A 12807-nucleotide genomic window follows, 5' to 3' on the forward strand; every position below is an offset into this window, starting at 1 on the left:
TGTTCTTCAAAGGCGTGGCGACGGCCCTCCAGCGACTCCGGGAGAAGATCCCAAAGCAGCTGGCCGACGAGTCGCGCAAGATCTGCGCAGGAGCTCTCAGAAGGTGCTGATGAAGGTGGCCTTCCGCAACCCAGGCCTCAACTTCACCAACGTCCTCAAGTCCTTGCCGCCGGATGCTGATCTGGAAGCGCTCAAGGCCCTTGTCGCACCCATTGTGGACAAGGTGAGCGGGATCAAGAGGGTTGAGGGCGATCGCGTAGATTAGGCCGCCCGTTTTCTCTTTTTCTTGTCGCTGCTGGTCATGTTATGAGAACAATCTATTAGAGCTGCGACAAGCTATCTTGTAATATAACTCTATTTTGGGTAGAAATTTGCTGTGTTATTTCCTTTACTTGATTCCTTCCTTTGTATGTTTTTGCCCTACGCTTTTAGGGAACTTGTCGGTGCAGGCACCTGGGCCGCGAGCGCTGAGTGCGGGACATCAGCAGCCTGCTGGCGGTGCCGCTACCGACAAGAAACCTTGTCGCAACTAGTCGCAGCTCACTTAAGTTGTTGAGCGGACTCGAAACAAAGTAAGGGCGCAACTAGCTACGAGTTGGTTCCTCCGCGCACAGGTTTTCCATACAAAGTACGGTCGTTCGAGGAAGATAACTTAAAAATTTAAAACTGATTGCTCAAACTTTGGCAACTTAGCTTTTCTGTCGTTTGCTTTCCGGTAAGGCGAAACTTCCTTGAACGATGCCTGGTCCACACCATTATCTTCTCCTTTCCCCCCGGCAAACTTGTGTGCGAGGGAACCTTCCTTTCCTTTTTGAGAAAAAGAAAGAAGAGAAAATAAAGATATGGAGCCTTACGGCTCGTTATTGCTTACCGGGGGTAGGTGCTGCACAAAGTGTCAGATAACGCATGCAAAATAAAGTAGAAAGCATGAAATTGACAAGATGTGCGGAGCACATGAGCTTTACTTATGCACGGGGTCTGCGCCCGGCTTTGTACAAAGGATTACATGCAACATCGGCAAGACTTGTACAAAAGGTGGTTGCCGGAACAGGTTCCGGCAACCGCGCCCTACGGGTAAAACTTACGAAGATGCTCAATGTTCCAGGAGTTGCTCACCGGAATGCCATCTTCGGTCTCAAGGCGGACAGCGCCAGGCCTAGTGACTCGTTTCACCCGGTAAGGGCCTTCCCACTTCGGCGTCAACTTGTTGGAATTCTTGGCGGACTGAACGCGCCGAAGAACAAGGTCGCCTTCCTCGAAACTTCTGGCATTAACTTTGCGGCTATGGTAGCGGCGCAAAGCTTGCTGGTATCGAGCAGCTCGTACAGCAGCCTGAAGACGGTCCTCCTCAAGGAGCAGCGCGTCATCTTGTCGCAGCTGCTCTTGCTCAAGCTCATCATAAGCGAGCACTCGAGGTGACCCGTATACGAGTTCCGTGGGGAGAACTGCCTCTGCTCCATAGACTAGAGCGAAAGGTGTCTGGCCAGTGGCTCGATTTGGCGTCGTCCTGATCGACCAAAGAACCACCGGCAGCTCCTCGATCCAGTTCTTTCCGCACTTGTGCAGCCTGTCGAAAGTTCTGGTCTTGAGCCCGCGCAGCACTTCAGCATTTGCCCTCTCCGCTTGACCGTTGCTTCTCGGATGAGCAACAGAAGCGAAGCAGACCTTGGCGCCAAGATCTTGGACGTACTGCATGAAGGTGCGGCTCGTGAATTGCGTGCCGTTGTCGGTGATGATCCTGTTAGGGATCCCGAAGCGGCAAACAATCGACCTGAAGAACTTGACTGCTGACTGTGCTGTCACCTTCCTCACTGCTTCCACTTCCGGCCACTTTGTGAACTTGTCGATTGCAACGTACAAGTACTCAAAGCCCCCGACAGCTCGGGGAAAGGGGCCGAGGATGTCGAGCCCCCAGACCGAAAATGGCCAGGATAAAGGGATCGTCTGGAGAGCTTGAGCTGGCTGGTGTATCTGCTTGGAATGGAACTGGCACGCTTCACACTTGGTTACTTGTGCAGTTGCATCCTGGAGGGCTGTCGGCCAAAAGAAACCTTGCCGGAACGCTTTGCCGGCAAGTGCTCTTGCGCCAATGTGGTGACCACATATGCCTCCATGTATCTCTGCCAACAGCTCTTGTCCTTCTTCCCGGTGAATACACTTCAATTTCACGCCGTTGAGTCTTCTTCTGTACAGTGTGCTGTCGACAAACTGGTACATACTTGACTGCCGGGCTACTCTTTCCGCTTCTTCTTGCTCTTCGGGAAGTTCTCCTGTCTGAAGGAAACGGACAATCTGCTGTGCCCATGCTGGAGCTTGCGGCTCGACAACAAGGACTAAAGGCACATCTGCTGCTGCGGGAACATCCGCTTCTACGGCAAGAACCTGTGGCTCTGCCGGTGCTTGATGTTCCCCGGCGAGCTTGCCGGAACAAAACTTGTCGGGAGCGTCTGCTTCAACGGAACAAACCCTAAGGCTTGCCGGAGCAGACTGCTCCTCAGCATCCTTGGTGTTGATTTTGGGACCTTCTTGGCGGCGGCTTCGGGGAGCTCTGCCGGAAAATAGTCACCAGAAATCAACTTCCTCTTCTTGCTCTATCCAGTTGATGGTGTTACGGATGGTTGAGTCAGCTTGAGCACAAAGATCCCTGGTTCCACAGGTAACTTAAGTGCAGCGCACTTCGACAGGCCATCGGCGATGTCGTTCTGAGCTCTTGGAACATGTTCCATCTGTAGGCCGTCAAAGCGCTCTTCTAGCTTTCTCACTTCATCAACGTAAGCTTCGATCAATGGACTCTGATAATTCTTGTTCACTTGGCGGACGACAAGATGTGAGTCACCCCTGGCAATGAGCTTCTTGATCCGAAGGTCTGCTGCGATCCTGAGACCGGCAAGCAAACCTTCATACTCTGCAGTATTGTTTGTTGCTTGCTCCTTGGGAAAGTGCATCTAGACTACGTACGTGAGGTGCTCTCCGGTGGGTGCGACAAGCAGTACGCCCGCACCGGCGCCTTGTAGCGAGAAGGCACCATCAAAGTACATCAGCCACTCTTTGCTTGCTTCCTTGACGGGGATGCTCGTTTCTGGAATTTCTTCATCTTGTGTTGGCGTCCATTCTGCTATGAATTCTGCCAATGCTCTGCTTTGGATAGTTGAAGTGCTCTCAAACTTGAGGCCAAAGCTTGACAGTTCCAGTGCCCACTCGACAATCCTGCCTGTTGCTTCTGGATTTTGCAGTATCCTTTTCAGCGGAAAACGAGTGACGACTGTGATCTCATGTGCTTGGAAGTAATGGCGCAGCTTTCTCGAGGCCATGAGAAGGCCGAAAAGCAATTTCTGCACACCAGAGTACCTTGACCTAGCCCCCTGCAGAAGGGAACTGACAAAGTAAACTGGGCGCTGCACCATTCTTTTCTGCATCTTCTCATGCTCCTGCGCAGATCCATCTTTGTCGGGACCAGAGCTTGCCGGTGAAGTCCCCTGCTTGTCGCTGGATGCATCTGCCGTGGTTGCTGGCTCATCATCCGCCTCCCTCTCCGCTACTAACGCAGCACTAACCACTTGATTGGTTGCCGCTATATATAGCAGCAACTTCTCTTGTGGCTTAGGTGCGACAAGTGTTGGAGTGGAGGACAGGTATCTCTTCAAGTCCTGCAGCGCAGCCTCCGCCTCCGGAGTCCATTTCATTGGACCTGCCTTTTTCAATATTTTGAAAAATGGCAGGGCACGCTTAGCAGACCTAGAGATAAACCTGCTGAGAGCAGCTACGCAACCGGCAAGTCTTCGTACATCCTTGACGCGCTTTGGTGCTTCAATCTGCTCAATGGCCTTGATCTTGTCGGGATTGGCTTCAATTCCCCGCTGAGACACGAAGAACCCGAGAAGCTTGCCGGAAGGGACTCCAAACACACACTTCTCGGGGTTAAGCTTGAGGTTGATCTTGCGCAGATTTGCAAAGGTTTCGTCTAAATCTTGAATCAGAGTCGCCTTGTCCTTGCTCTTGACCACTATGTCATCCATGTAGGCTTCCACATTTCTGTGCATTTGCGGCTCAAAAGCGTCATGGACTACCCTTGCAAATGTTGAACCAGCATTCTTTAAACCGAAAGGCATCCGTACGAAACAGTATGTGCCACATGGGGTGATGAATGCGGTCTTCTCCTCATCCTCTTCTGCCATGAAGATCTGATGGTATCCTGAGTATGCATCAAGAAATGAAAGCAAGTCACATCCGGCCGTGGAGTCAACAATCTGGTCGATGCGCGGCAAGGGAAATGGGTCTTTGGGACAAGCTTTATTGACATCGGTAAAGTCGATACAAAGCCTCCATTTCCCGTTTGCCTTACGCACGACTACAGGATTGGCCAACCACGTAGGATGGAGCACTCCTCTGACAAGGCCTGCTGCTTCCAATTTCTTGATTTCTTCTGCAATGAATTCTTGGCGCTCCACTGCCTGTTTCCTGACTTTCTGCTTGACGGGCCGCGCATGAGGACAGACGGCAAGATGGTGCTCGATTACTTTCCTGGGAACACCGGGGATGTCAGACGGTTGCCATGCAAACACGTCGACGTTCGCCCGCAGGAAAGCAACGAGCGCGCTTTCCTATTTAGGGTCGAGAGTGGCACTGATGGTGAAGGTACCACCAGTGCCATCCTCCTTGGCGGACACCTTCTTGGTCTCTGGTGGAGCTGCCATTGTCTTCTTACACTTGCCGGTGGAGCTCGATGGTGCGTCCTCGATGGTAGCGCAGCACTCCGAAGAGGTGCGCTTGCCGGAGTGGGCATCAGAACTCTTGCCGGACTTGGTCTTCTTCTTCGCCCCGGGAGCTTCAACGACAAGTGATTTGCGATCTGTTGCTGCTGCTGCTTCCCGGTAGATCTTGTCGGCGCAGATAAGAGCATCCTTCTTGTCGCCAGGGACAGAGATGACACTTATCGGGCCTGGCATCTTCAGTATGTTGTATGCATAGTGAGAGGCTGCCATGAATTTGGCGAGCGCTGGACGGCCGAGTATCCCATTGTAAGGTAATGGAAAATCAGCAACGTCAAAAGTGACCCTCTCAGTCCTGAAGTTCAACTCGCTGCCAAATGTTACCAGCAACATGATCTTGCCCTTCGGCTTGCTCCTTCCCGGATTGATTCCTTGGAATGTGCCGGTCTCTTCGAGCTCGCTATCAGGGATCTGGAGTTTCTGGAGTACCGCGGAGGAGATCAGGTTCAAGCCGGCCCCGCCGTCAACTAGCATCTTAGTGACCTTGAGGTTGCGGATAGTTGGTGAAACCAACATCGGCAAGCACCCGACCGCAGTTATGCGATCAGGGTGGTCCTCAATATCAAAGATGATAGGCGTGCCGGACCATTTTAGCGGCTTGCGTGACTCGATGGGTGGTTCTGCTGCATTGACTTCCCGTACCCACTGCTTGAGCTGGCGGTGTGAAGTATGCAGAGAAGCACCACCGTCAACGCACAGGACCTCTGTGGCTTTCTGGAACTCCTGCTCATCGGTCTCGTCATCATCCATATCTTCATCGTCGTCGTCATCTTCATCCTTGTCGCGGCCGCGGGGAGGTCTGTCTCCTTGCCGCTGCTTGGCCTTGCCGCGGCGTCCTCCTCGGCCGGGACGTTTCTTGCCGGCTCCTCCAGCACCTTCCTGGGCTTTCTCCTTGTCGCGTCGCTCGTATTCAGCCTTTTGCTGCTCGACAAGCTGCTCGACCTTCTTGCAGCTCTGGAGGTCATGGCCCTTGGTGCGGTGGATCTTGCAGTACTGCTTGTTGGTGCGTCCTGCTTGTCGGCGACCGCCACAGCCTGGTGGTTGGTGCCCGCGGCAATCTCCTTGCCGGAGCTACCAGCTTTGGCTTTCTTGCCGGACTGCTCAACGACTAGCACCTCTTTGCCTTTCTTCTTTCTGTTGTTCCGCCGCCGGTTTTTCCTTGCCGGGGCAGTCTCCTCACTATCAGATCCTCCTGCTCCTATATTCTCTCCGGGGAGTTTCCTCCCTTCCTCAGCACGTGCACACTTGTCGGCCAGGGCGTATAGCTCACTGACGTCTCTGATCTTGCACATCGCCATCTCCTCCCGCATCCTGCGGTTTCGCACGTTCTGATGGAACGCGCTGATTACCGCGGCAGGGTGGACATCTGGGATGTTGTGCTGCACGCGGCTGAATCTCTGAATGTACTTGCGCAGGGGCTCTCCTTCCTTCTGGGCGAGCAGATGAAGATCGCTCTCTTGGCCATGAGGCTTGTGGCCGCCTGTAAAGGCGCCGACAAACTGATGGCATAGATCTGCCCAGGAGGATATGGAGTTATCCGGCAAGTGCATGAGCCAGGATCTGACATTGGGTTTGAGCACCAGAGGGAAGTAGTTGGCAAGGATCTTGTCGTCCCGTCCCCCGGCAGCTTGCACCGCGATGGGGTAGATGTTGAGGAACTCCGACGGATGCGACTTGCCGTCGTACTTCTCTGGCACGTCTGGCTTGAAATTCTTCGTGCTGGGCCACTGGACTTGCCGCAGCTCACGAGTGAACGCAAGGCAACCTACCGCGTACGGCAAGTCGCCTGGTTCCCCTGGCGCATGCATGTCGACAGAGGGCCCAGCGCGCTGGTCGGATTAACGTCGTGCTTCTCTTCGGCGCTCGATTCGAGTGCGAGCGTCTTCTTGCTGTCGTTCGTGAAGAACTTGGCGCTGATCGCGACGAGCTCGTGGATCCGATGATGCAGTGGAGTCGTTGTCGAGGTGGATCCGGCGAGTCGGCGATCTTGGCCTTCGGGGTGGAGAGTGCATGGTGGTTGCACCCCCACCGGTTTCGTCGCCATCGGCTCGTGCCTGGCAGTCCTGCCGCGGCAGCGATGTACTCGGCTGCCGCGGAGTGTCGCCGTTGGCGAAGCCGATGAGACTCTGAATGGTGGCCCTCCATCCGTCAATCTTGTCTTCTGTTGGAGGGTAATCTAGGAGTAGTTGAGCTCGCGCCAAAGCTTCTGCTGGGGTGGTGGGTGGCAGTGGCGAACGATGCGAGGAGCGGGATATGCTCGGACTTCTAACTATGTTAGAAGGAGCAGTATCCCGTCCAGGCGACCGTGCCTCGCTCGTGCCAGCATGTTGGCGTGCATGCTGGTCTTGAGCACCCCGAGATCCACCAGCTCAATCTTGGCCCAACAAACGTATGGTACTGCGAGTACCATGACGCTGTCGGTCCTGCGCCTCCTGAGATGGGCGCGGAACATGTACGGACGCCGAGGTCTGCGCAGCCTTGTCCTTGGACCTGGTAGCGCCGTGAGCTCCCTCGTCGATGTCCGTTCTTCCGCCGGCGTCTACCCCACCACTCGTTTGCTCCGGTGGTGGTGGGATCGACGTGGACGGAACAGCTGTCGCCGAAGTCTTCTTCTTCGGTGGCATGTCGATGAAGAAATGAAGATCTAGCTCGTGTGAACGCCGGATCAGGTTCACACAACCTCGACGCCCCCTACCTGGCGCGCCAAAGATGTCGGGGAAACTGATCCACGAACACCTATGGGACCGGCGGACCGAGCCCCTTTCGGTTCGGCGGGGGGCGGAGATCGCACGAAGAGCAGATCGAGGCGAAGCACACGAGCAGTTTACCCAGCTTCGGAGCTCTCCGGAGAGATAATACTCCTACTGCTGCTTGTCTGATTGTATTGAGTTCTTGCTCAGGAGCGCTGAGTGCTACAGTACACTCGAGCTGCTAACGAGACCGAGCGTGAGTGTTTTCTGGTTTCGAACCCCCCTCTACGTTGCGCATGGGCCTCCTTTTATATGCTCAAGGGGTCACCGACAGGTGGCAACGTAGACAAGGGTAAAAATGGAAAAAGAGGGTGGTTGGTACAGCTACCTGTACAGTGTATCCTACCTAACCCTGACGGCAGGGGACAAAGGCATTAAATGCCCGTCTGCGTCGCCCAAACAGTGCAAAAAGGACCGTCAGGGACGCCACCGCTTGCCACGATGGCAATCTTGTCAGCGTCGCATGCCACCGCGCACCGCTGGCTGCACAGCCTCTCGCCACGCGCGCCTGGAAAGGCCCCAGGGCGACACGTTGGTGGATGTGCTGGAGCGTGGGTACAGAGTGGTCGCCTGCCGCGGCAAGCGCCTTGCCGCGGTCGTTGTCTTGCCGCGCCCGGAAGCTTGTCGCTCACCGGGCCTTACCGGGACGCGCGGCGCGTCGCGGCAAGTTCCTTGCGATGCCTTGGTTGGCCTTCCCGGCAAGCTCCTCTTGCCGGGGCCTTGTCTCCTTGGCTTGAATACTTTGTTCTTGAATGGCTCCAAAGGAACCACGGAGGACCTTGGCGGTCACCCGGCAAGCCTTGTCACGGGGCGCTGCAACTGCCCGTGCACAAGTTCGGGATACTAGGGTACCCCTACTCTAGTACACCGACAGATGGACTATGGAATAAGGAGTGGCAAGAGCCTAAGCTTGGGGATGCCCAAGGCACCCCAAGGTAATATTCAAGGACAACCAAGAGCCTAAGCTTGGGGATGCCCCGGATGGCATCCCTTCTTTCGTCTTCGTTCATCGGTAAATTTAGTTGGAGCTACATTTTATTCACCACATGATATGTTTTTTTGCTTGGAGCGTCATTTTCTGTTGTTAGGATTTTCTTGCTGTTATTTATAATAATGTTTTGCATCTTTATTTTCAATAAAAATGTCAAGGTTGGCCTTTACCATGCTTATTTTGCAAGTATATATGTTGCTGTTTCAAAATAGAAAGTTTACCGCTGTTACAAAAATTCCCTAGAAAAGTCAGAATATGATAAATTGTTGAAATGTTTTGCATACTATGCTTTGATAAATTTTCTACAGTGTGGTAAATTTTCATAATTTTTGGAGTTCGGGAAGTATGATGAATCGTGCATTGTTTACAGACTATACTGTTTTGGCAGATTGATGTTATGTTTGCATTGTTTGCATATGTTTGCTTGTTTAATGATTCTATTCAAGGATAGGAGTATTAAATATGCAGAGGCATTTAGTATGCAATATGGAGTAATAATTTTTGTTATTTGCTATAGTAGATAATGATAAGGTTTTTGCATTGGTTTATACTAACTTATCTCACGAGTTCTTGTTGGGTTTTGTGTGGATGAAGTTTTTGAGGTTTAGGGAAACCGAGATATAAAAGGAATTAAGGAGATGCAAAAGTTCAAGCTTGGGGATGCCCAAGTCACCCCAAGATAATATTTTAAGAAGTCTCAAGCATCTAAGATTGGGGATGCCCCGGTAGGCATCCCACCTTTCTTCTTCAACAATGATCGGTTAGTATTGGTTGAGCCTAAGTTTTTGCTTCACATGAGTTGTGCCATCCTTGAAATGCCATTTTATTTTATTTTGCTTGTTGTTTGAATAAACTACTTAAGATCTGAAATACTTAAATGAGAGAGAGTCCTCACATAGCTAAATAATTATTTGACTACACATTGATCTTCACTTATATCTTTCGGAGTAGTTTGTCATTTGCTCTAGTGCTTCACTTATGTCTTTTTAGAGCACGACAGTGGTTTTATTTTGAAGAAATAGATGAACTCTCATGCTTCACTTATTATTTTGAGAATATTTAGAACATCATGGTTATTTGCTTAGGTTATGAATTTAGATCTAATATGATGGGCATCCAAGAGGGATATAATAAAAACTTTCATATAAAGTGCATTGAATACTATGAGAAGTTTGATTCTTTATGATTGTTTTGAGATATGAGGATGGTGATATTAGAGACATGCTAGTAGAGTAGTTGTGAATTTGAGAGATACTTGTGCTAGAGATTGTGATTCCTGTAGCATGCACGTATGGTGAACCGTTATGTGATGAAGTCGGAGCATGATTTATTTATTGATTGTCTTCCTTATGTCTAGAGGTCGGGATCGGGCGATGGTTTTTCCTACCAATCTACCCCCCTAGGAGCATGCGTGTAGTACTTCGTTTCAATAACTAATATATTTTTGCAATAAGTATGTGAGTTCTTTATGACTAATGTTGAGTCCATGGATTATACGCACTCTCACCCTTCCACCATTGCTAGCCTGTCTTATGCCACGCAACTTTCGCCGGTAGCATACACCCACCATTTACCTTCCTCAAAGCAGCCATCATACCTACCTATTATGGCATTTTCATAGCCATTCCGAGATATATTGCCATGCAACTATCCACCGTTCCGTTTATTATGACACGCTCCATCATTGTCATATTGCTTTGCATGATCATGTAGTTGACATCGTATTTGTGGCAAAGCCACCATTCATAATTTTTTGTACATGTCACTCTTGATTCATTGCACATCTCGGTAAACCGCCGGAGGCATTCATATAGAGTCATGTCTTGTTCTAAGTATCGAGTTGTAATTCATGAGTTGTAAGTAAATAAAAGTGTGATGATCATCATTATTAGAGCATTGTCCCAGTGAGGAAAGGATGATGGAGACTATGATCCCCTCACAAGTTGGGATGAGTCTCCGGACTTTATGAAAAATAAAAGAGGCCAAAGAAGCCCAAATAAAAAAGAGAGGCAAAAGAAGCCCACAAAAAGAGAGAGAAAAAGAGAGAAGGGACAATGTTAGTATCCTTTTACCACACTTGTGCTTCAAAGTAGCACCATGATCTTCATGATAGAGAGTCTCCTATGTTGTCACCTTCATTTGCTAGTGGAAATTTTTCATTATAGAATGTGGCTTGTATATTCCAATGATGGGCTTCCTCAAATTGCCCTAGGTCTTCGTGAGCAAGCAAGTTGGATGCACACCCACTTAGTTTCTTTTGATGAGCTTTCGTACACTTATAGCTCTAGTGCATCCGTTGCATGGCAATCCCTACTCACACACATTGATATCTATTAATGGACATCTCCATAGCCCGTTGATACGCCTAGTTGATGTGAGACTATCTTCTCCTTTTTTGTCTTCTCCACAACCACCCTTCTATTCCACCTATAGTGCTATGTCCATGGCTCACGCTCATGTATTGCGTGAAAGTTGAAAAAGTTTGAGAATACTAAAGTATGAAACAATTGCTTGGCTTAAACCGGGGTTGTGCATGATTTAAATATTTTATGTGATGAAGATAGAGCATAGCCAGACTATATGATTTTGTAGGGATAGCTTTCTTTGACCATGTTATTTTCAGAAGACATGATTACTTTGTTAGTATGCTTGAAGTATTATTATTTTTATGTCAATATTAAACTTTTGTTTTGAATCTTATGGATCTGAATATTCTTGCCAAAATAAAGAGAATTAAATGGATAAATATGTTAGGTAGCATTCCACATCAAAAATTCTGTTTTTATCATTTACCTACTCGAGGACGAGCAGGAATTAAACTTGGGGATGCTTGATACGTCTCCAACGTATCTATAATTTTTGATTGTTCCATGCTATTATATTATCCATCTAGGATGTTTTATATGCATTGATATGCTATTTTATATGAGTTTTGGGACTAACCTATTAACCTAGAGCCCAATGACAGTTTCGGTTTTTTCTTTGTTTTTGAGTTTTATAGAAAAGGAATACCAAACAGAGTCCAACTGACGTGCCAATTTTTGATGATTTTTTATGGACCAAAAGAAGCCCCTAGAGTTGGGCCAGAAGAGTCCTGGGCTTCCCACGAGGGTGGGGGGCGCGCCCACCCCCCGGGCGCGCCCCTATCTCGTGGACGGCTCGGAGACCCCCCCTGACGTGAGACCTATGCCAAAAATTCCTATAAATACAGAAACCTCCAGAAAATAACCGAGATAGGGAGTTCCGCCGCCGCAAGCCTCTGTAGCCACCAAAAACCAATCGGGACCCTGTTCTGGCACCCTGCAGGAGGGGGGATCCATCATCGATGGCCATCTTCATCATCCCGGAGCTCTCCATGACGAGGAGGGAGTAGTTCATACTTGGGGCGGAGGGTATGTACCAGTAGCTATGTGTTTCATCTCTCTCTCCCATGTTCTTGATTTGGCACGATCTTGATGTACCGCGAGCTTTGCTACTATAGTTCGATCTTATGATGTTTCTCCCCCTCTACTCTCTTGTAATGGATTGAGTTTTCCCTTTGAAGTTATCTTATTGGATTGAGTCTTTAAGGATTTGAGAACACTTGATGTATGTCTTGCATGTGCTTATCTGTGGTGGCAATGGGATATTCACATGATCTACTTGATGTATGTTTTGGTGATCAACTTGCGGGTTCAGTGACCTTGTGAACCTATGCATAGGGGTTGGCACACGTTTTTTTCTTGACTCTCCGGTAGAAACTTTGGGGCACTCTTTGAAGTTCTTTGTGTTGGTTGAATAGATGAATCTGAGATTGTGTGATGCATATCGTATAATCATACCCATGGATACTTGCGGTGACATTGGAGTATCTAGGTGACATTCGGGTTTTGGTTGATTTGTGTCTTAAGGTGTTATTCTAGTACGATCTCTAGGATAGATCAAACGGAAAGAATAGCTTCGTGTTATTTTACTACGGACTCTTGAATAGATCGATTAGAAAGGATAACTTTGAGGTGGTTTCATACCCTACAATAATCTCTTCGTTTGTTCTCCGCTATTAGTGAATTCGGAGTGACTCTTTGTTGCATGTTGAGGGATTTTTATATGATCCAATTATGTTATTATTGTTGACAGAACTTGCACTTGTGAAAGTATGAACCTTAGGCCTTGTTTCCTAGCATTGCAATACCGTTTTACGGTCACTTTTACCACTTGCTACCTTATCTGTTTTTATATTTTTAGATTACAAAAACCTATATCTACCATCCATATTGCACTTGTATCACCATCTCTTCGCCGAACTAGTGCACCTATA

The sequence above is a fragment of the Triticum aestivum genome, chromosome 3B (genome assembly GCF_018294505.1).
Source record: "Triticum aestivum cultivar Chinese Spring chromosome 3B, IWGSC CS RefSeq v2.1, whole genome shotgun sequence".
NCBI classification, from domain to species: Eukaryota; Viridiplantae; Streptophyta; class Magnoliopsida; order Poales; family Poaceae; genus Triticum; species Triticum aestivum.